This window comes from Triticum dicoccoides, chromosome 7A, assembly GCF_002162155.2.
Source record: "Triticum dicoccoides isolate Atlit2015 ecotype Zavitan chromosome 7A, WEW_v2.0, whole genome shotgun sequence".
Classification (NCBI taxonomy): domain Eukaryota; kingdom Viridiplantae; phylum Streptophyta; class Magnoliopsida; order Poales; family Poaceae; genus Triticum; species Triticum dicoccoides.
In genome coordinates, this window is record NC_041392.1 from 513,932,984 (window position 1) to 513,941,027 (window position 8,044).

Consider the following 8,044-nt stretch of genomic DNA (forward strand, 5'->3'; position numbering starts at 1 on the left):
AGCCTACACATAAAATTGTGTGGGATTTACGTCCGAACGGAAAAGTTTTCCCTGGATTGACTGTGTGGGATGTACATAAGAACGGAAACATATTCCTTGGATTGACTGTGTGTGATATACATACGAACCGAAATGTTTTATGGGATTCACCGTGTGGGATGTACATACTTACGGAAATGATTTTCTCGGATTACCATTTGGGATGTACATACGTACGGAAATGATTTCTGGGATTCACCGTGTGGGAAGTACATACCTACGAAAATGATTTCTGGGATTCACCATGTGGGATGTACATACTTATGGAAATGATTGGGTTTTGATGCTTTGCCCGATCGCACACGGCCCCAGCCTGGGTCCTAGGGGGGCCTATACCGGACGATTTCTGGGTCGTGCAGGAAGGATACCCTATGGCACACACTCACTCGGCGACGGTTCCAAATGCCGTCGAGGAAAGGGGTAAAAAACCGTTTGTTTAGGATCAACGCGCACCAGTGGATGCTTATGTGAAAAAGTTTCAAACTGATAAGCTCGAACCCAAATTGGAGTAGTGCATCTTCATAGGATACCCAAAAGAAACTGTTGGGTACACCTTCTATCACAGATCTGAAGGTAAGATATTTTGTTGCTAAGAATGGATCCTTTCTAGAGAAGGAGTTTCTCTCGAAAGAAGTGAGTGGGAGGAAAGTAGAACTTGATGAGTTAATTGTACCTTCTCCCGAATTGGAAAGTAGTTCATCACATAAATCAGTTCCAGTGATTCCTACACCAATTAGTGAGGAAGCTAACGATGATGATCATGAAGCTTCAGATCAAGTTACTACCGAACCTCGTAGGTCAAGCAGAGTACGGTCCGCACTAGATTGGTACGGTAATCCTGTTCTGGAAGTCATGTTACTAGACCATGATGAACCTACGAACTATGAGGAAGCGATGATGATCCTAGATTCCGCAAAATGGCTTGAGGCCATGAAATCTGAGATGGGATCCATGTATGAGAACAAATTATGGACTTTGATTGACTTGGCCGATGATCGGTGAGTCATTGAGAATAAATTGATCTTCAAGAGGAAGACATATGCTGATAGTAGTGTTACTATCTAAAAAGCTCGAATTGTCGCAAAATGTTTTCGACAAATTCAAGGTTTTGACTACGATGAGATTTTCTCACTTGTATCGATGCTTAAAAGTCTGTCCGAATTATGTTAGCAGTTGTCGCATTTTATGAAATCTGGCAAATGGATGTCAAAACTGCATTCCTTAATGGATTTCTTAAAGAAGAGTTGTATATGATGCAACCAGAAGGTTTTGTCGATCCTAAAGGTGCTAACAAAGTGAGCAAGCTCCGGCGATCCATCTATGGACTGGTGCAAGCATCTCGGAGTTGGAATATATGCTTTGATAAAGTGATCAAAGCATATGGTTTTATACAGACTTGCGGTGAAGCCTGTATTTACAAGAAAGTGAGTGGGAGCACTACATCATATTTGATAAGTATATGTGAATGACATATTGTTGATCAGGAATAATGTAGAATTTTGTAGAAAGCATAAAGGAGTGTTTGAAAGGAGTTTTTCAAAGAAAGACCTCGGTGAAGCTACTTACATATTGAGCATCAAGATCTATAGAGATATATCAAGACGCTTGATATATTTTCAATGAGTACATACCTTGACAAGATTTTGAAGTAGTTCAAAATGGAACAGACAAAGATATACTTCTTGCCTGTGTTGCAAGGTGTGAAGTTGAGTAAAGACTCAAAACCAACCACGGCAGAAAATAGAAAGAGAATGAAGAGTCATTCCCTATGCCTCAGTCATAGGTTCTATAAAGTATGCTATGCTTTGTACCAGACCCATTGTGTACCTCACCATAAGTTTGGCAAGAGGGTACAATAGTGATCCAGGAGTGGATCACTGGACATTGGTTAAACATATCCTTAGTGGAATAAGGAAATGTTTCTCGGTTATGGAGGTGACAAAGAGTTCGTCGTAAAGAGTTATGTCGATGCAAGCTTTAACACCGATCTCTATGAATCTAAGTCTCGATCTAGATATATATTGAAAGTGGGAGCAATTAGCTAGAGTAGCTCTGTGCAAAGCATTGTAGACATAGAAAATTTGCAAAATACATACGGCTCTGAATGTGGCAGACCCGTTGACTAAATTTCTCTCACAAGCAAAACATGATCACTCCTTGGGTGTTAATCACATAGCGATGTGAACTAAATTATCGACTCTAGTAAACCGTTTGGGTGTTAGTCACATGGAGATGTGAACTAATCACATAAAGATGTGAACTATTGGTGTTAAATCACATGACGAAGTGAACTAGATTATTGACTCTAGTGCAAGTGGGAGACTGGAGGAAATATGCCGTAGAGGCAATAATAAAGTTGTTATTTATATTTCCTTATATCATGACAAATGTTTATTATTCATGCTAGAATTTTATTAACTGGAAACTTAGTACATGTGTGAATACATAGACAAACAGAGTGTCACTAGTATGCCTCTACTTGACTAGCTCGCTAATCAAAGATGGTTAAGTTTACTATCCATGGACAAAGAGTTGTCATTTGATAAGTAGGATCACATCATTAGAGAATGATGTGATTGACTTGACCCATCCGTTAGCTTAGCACGATGATCGCTACAGTTTCATTGCTACTACTTTCTTCATGGCTTATACATGTTCCTCAGACTATGAGATTATGCAACTCCCGAATACCGGAGGAACACCTTGTGTCATGGATTTGTCACGGCAGATGTCCTTAGTGTCAGGACTTAGTCGCGAGGCCAACGCATCTATGTGGTAGCTTGAGAGGGGTTGAGCGGGACGAGAGACGCGATGTTTCACCTAGGTTCGGCCCCTCGCGGTGGAGGTAAAAGCCTACATCCTGCTTCATTGATATTGATGATGATGATCACGGTTACAAGAGTGCTCTATCTTGAGAGCTATTGTCTAAACCTAACTTGTCCAACTTGTGGAACTTGTCAACCTTCTCCCTTTTGGGGAGCCCTGCCCCTCCTCATGTTGGAGGGGCGGGTTACATGTAGAGTCCTATTAGGATTAGGACTAGTCTATCTCTAATACAAACCGGATACAAGTCCAGGTCTTAACTCCTTGCAAGATAATATTCCTACTGCCTTCCTCTTAAACCGGCCCACCATTAAACGTGAACCGGCCTTCTGGGTCTTGGGCCTTGTCATCTGTCTGTCCCGCACGCCGGATCACCAGTGAGTCATAATGACCAGGTGGGTTGCTTGTAAACCACCAGGTCAGGGCGGGTCGCCGGTGACTTTCCAAGTGTCAGCGGGGTCTTCAGATAAACCGCCAAGTCCTGGCCGGTTTAACTTCCGGCTGGTTTACACCACGGGGTATATTCCCGACATTAGCCCCCAAGTTTAGCTTGGACTTATTCATGGTAAACTTATACTGCAAAATAAACACAAGAACAAATTTGACAGGTTATGCTCCGGGTTAAGAATTTTTATAAACCGGTACCTGATCATCCTTAAGTCCTTGTTATTTCCTCCTTCTGGGAAATCCGGGTCAACAGACCAGCTTCATAATCAATTTGCCGGCATTGGTTTGTCACCGAGAAATATTGTGAAGAATAACTCCTTTGACTCAGCTCCCAAAGCGCCGGTTTAAGAAATATGGGTCTGAAAATACTTATCTAATATTCAGCCGGTTTGAAGATGTAAAACTTGCTGGTTTAATATTTCCAAAATGGCCGGTTTATAAATATTGATGGCACCGGGTCATAATTGTTGTCGACACCGGGTTATGTAATTGATCTTCCTGATTTGCTCAAAACTGATAAAATGAAGATATTCCTCCTTTATATGCATAATACCTGTAGCCCCCAAGTCTTAAGAGGAGAATGGTGATAACTTAAGACTTGCTCCAATAAGTGTTTCAACCTTGAAGAAATCCGATTAGTTCATCTCAATCATATAAACTGAATACTCCATATATGTAGCCCCCAAGTGCCGGGTTGTCATGCTTGCAGCAACCTGGGACTTGTAATTGCTTATAAAAACTTCAATCAGTGTAGCCCCCAAGGGTCGGTTCAGTAAGATAATATTGAGCTGGAACTTTATATATACTTCATTGAAAATAACATCATATGATGTAACTCCCATCATGGGGCTTGAACCCACGTCCACAAGGTTAAGAGCTTTGTGCTTTACCAACTGAGGAGTGGACCCTTCAATATAATGGATAAAAACTTGTGTACCTTGAATTGTTGACAGGAGCAATTGGTAGCCCCCAAGGGCCGGCTCATTACAATGTGATGAGTCGGGTCTTCAATAAAGTGAGTAAAAAATGACTTTGCATTAGCCCCCAAGTGTCATGGTGCATGCTTGCAGCGACATGAGACTTGCATATTTGATGAAATCTCAATGTGAATAATGTAGCCCCCAAGTGTCGAGTCGTAAGCCTGCAGCGACTCGGGACTATTCCTTCAATTGTAGAATAAATCATATCCATTGATAATATAATAGCCATTGCGCTAAAGCGACTTTGAAAACCTTAATCATAATACTGGTTACTGATAACCATAATAAAATCCAGCCATGTTGTCTATTTGAAGATTTGAATAATATAATCCAATGATTTATGAGCGCATGATTCCAATGACGCAATCCAAATATATACTGGCGACTTATAGTCAAAAACCAGGCCGGTTTAATAAACACCGGATAATTTATCATCATATACTGGCGACTTATTGTCTTAAAGCCAGGCCGGTTTAACAAACCTGTTTCTGCATACAACAAGTTTAAAGTGTCCTGGCGGTTTACCGCCGGACGGGTCATAATGCCCAACATATAACCAATGCTGCACTTAAGAATAATCAAATATGAAATATATCATACCTATGACATTGAATCACATCGTTGGTTTACCAACTTTTTGTAGTAGAGGTAATAACCCAAATTTTGAGTACTGATAACTCCTTCCATATTGTGCCGGTTTATGATAAAACCGTACCGGGTTGTGATAAACACCGGATTAACCATATATAATACTGGTGACTTGTAGTCAAACCAGACCGGGCTGATAGTCTCCGGATTATAACTTGATCGTGTACTGACAACTTGTAGTTGAAAGCCGAGCCGGGTTGATAAACACCGGTTTACTCCATAATAGGATGGTAACAGAAAATCAAACCGGGCAGATAGTCTCCGGATTAAGATTTGACCGTGTTCCGTCAATTTGTAATTGACAGTTTGGGCCGGTTTAAAACTTTGTCGGTTTAAAAATGCAACAAAAATAAAAGAAACAGTTATCAAGGAAAATATTGAAGCAAAGGCAATGATAAAACCATTTGCAAAAAAAAAGTCTTATTTGAGCTGATTAGATGGCGTTGCCATGGTCGGACACGACCAAGCTCCCGATAGGTGTAGCTATGGTTCAAGTCAGCCAGGTCCCCAAATGAAACCGTGGCATTTATGCCGATCAAGTGGCATGGCAATGGTTCAGGTTCGACCAAGCCCCCAAGTGATTCTGTGGCCTTAGGCCGATCAAGTGGCATGACTGGTTCAGACGTGACCAAGTCCCCAAGTGATCTGGTGGCTCTCGCCTATCAAGAGGTATTGCATTGGTTCAGACACGACCAAGTCCCCAAGTGATATAACATGATGCTTTTGAAAAGCTAACTCAAGGGGTAAACCGGAGGCCGCTTTAGAACAACTCCGTGTAACCACACATGATGTAAAAGAATAGAGACCCCGCTTTATGAAGCAGAAGCCCCCATGTGATCAATAATATGTCAGGCCAGTAAGGCGGGATACCCATGCTTGAACCGCGCATCATGGCAGCAGGTCCTCTTTGGCAATTTTTAACTTTTTGCAAGAGATAAATTCTTCTTGAACCGGGATCTTGAACCGGATATTGAGAGCTTCAAAGCTTTTCGGGAGACATCTTTCCCTTGAACCGAATTTTAAACCGGAATCTTCATTTTTAGCCGGAAATTTTCTGACGGTCTTTAAACTCGAACTTGCGAGAAGTCAATCCCTTTTTGAACCGGACATTGTTAAACCGGATCTGAGCGCTTCAGAGCTTTGTGGGAGAATAGATTTCTCTTGAACCGGATTGTAAACCAGATATTTGAGAGCTTCAGTGAGACTGACTTCCCTTGAGCCAGATTTTAAACCGGAATCCTTTCTGATGACCCGGATCTTCTTCATTGAGCCGAGATTTTGTAACTGTCATATACTTTCTAAGCCGGAAATTTTCTGACGGCCTTTAAACTTTTCATCAATATAACAGTAGCCTCCGGGACAGGGTTATCCTTCCCTCCATCGTCCTGGGGTTCTTAAATTTGCTGAAACTGGCAATATTCGTTGAGTCATGTCATCGTAGCCCCCGAGTCTCAAAGGTGACTCGAGGAGTTAGCTTGAGACTCTCCATATTTAACCGTGATATAAACCGGCATAACTTGTATATCATTGGCGTTGATAGCACGATGTGAATCCATAGAAGGTTGAGGTGACTGCGGCGGGTTGCAAATGATCCCATGTGAGCCGTGTCAGCAACTCGGCCAATGGTTTCTTCCAACTGGCGATTTGAAGTTAATCAAAACTGTAGTGGCGGCGACTTGTGTGCCCAATAAACAGCTCATGCAGACAGGTGCGGCCCGGTATGTTGATGTAGACCAGGCCGCGAGAGACGGACGACAAAAGCAACCGCAACATCAGAGGCAGCTCGGATAGATGACTCGGCCGCGGCATTGTAACCCGGTGCGGATGGGGAAGATCGGCACCGGTGTCATAAACCGGCACGGACGGGCGAGTTAATCGCAGGCGTGGTCCCGACAAGCTGATGTAAACCCACGGTATAGACCACATTTACAATGAATAATTATCCTGTATATCAAAAAATACAGCCCAAAGTAATTGTTCTTTTGACAAAAAACAATACGTTTCATAAATGTATTTAGATAGATGTCACCTGATACGTTAGGCCGGAATTTATCCGCCGCTGTGAAGCCAAAATCAACCATGGATAAGTCACCCGCAGGAGCAAACGGATGAACCGGCCGCGGCGTTTGTAAGCCGGTGCGAACGGGCGAGTTGGCCGTGGCGTGGTAAGCCGGTGCGGACGGACAGTTGTGTAACACCCTCGATGCGACTATATCTCCCACATGTCGAGGCACGACTTAGAGGCATAATCGCATTGAAGGCATATGTCGCAAGTTAGGCAATCTTCACAACATCCCATGTAATATATAGATAATAAAAGGGGAGATAACATAGTTGGCTTACACTCGCCACGTCAATCAAGGTACATAAATAACATTACATCATCCAAACACTCATGGCCCGACTACGGCGCCAAAATAAAAGATAACCCAACATGCGACACGGTCCCGATCACCCCCAACTGGACACCACTACTGATCATCAGGAAAGGAAACATAGTATCGTTGAGAGTCCTCGTCGAACTCCCACTTGAGCTCAAGCGCGTCACCTGGAGCGGAATCATCAGGCCCTGCATCTGGTGTAATAGTAATCTGTGAGCCACAGGGACTCAGCAATCTCGCACCCTCGCGATCAAGACTATTTAAGCTTATAGGTAAGGCTAGGTAAATATGTGGAGCTGCAGCAAGCGACTAGCAAATATGGTGGCTATCCTGTCCGCAAAAGAGAGCGAGAAGAGGAGGCAAAGCGCGAGCGAGAAACTAGAGAACAACCTGCGCAAACATTACTCCAACACCGTGTCCACTTCCCGGACTCCGCCGAGAAGAGGCCATCATGGTAACACACTCAGTTGATTCATTTTAATTAAGTTAAGGTTCAAGTTATCTACAATCGGACATTAACAAATTCCCATCTGCCCATAACCACGGGCACGGCTTTCGAAAGTTCAAATCCCTGTAGGGGAGTCCCAACTTAGCCCATGACAAGCTCTTACAGTCAACAAAGGAATAGACCTCCTCCCGAGACGTTCCGATCAGACTCGGTACCTCGGTTCTTCAAGACACTTCGACAGGTTAAAACAAGACCAGCAACACCGCCCAAATGTGCCG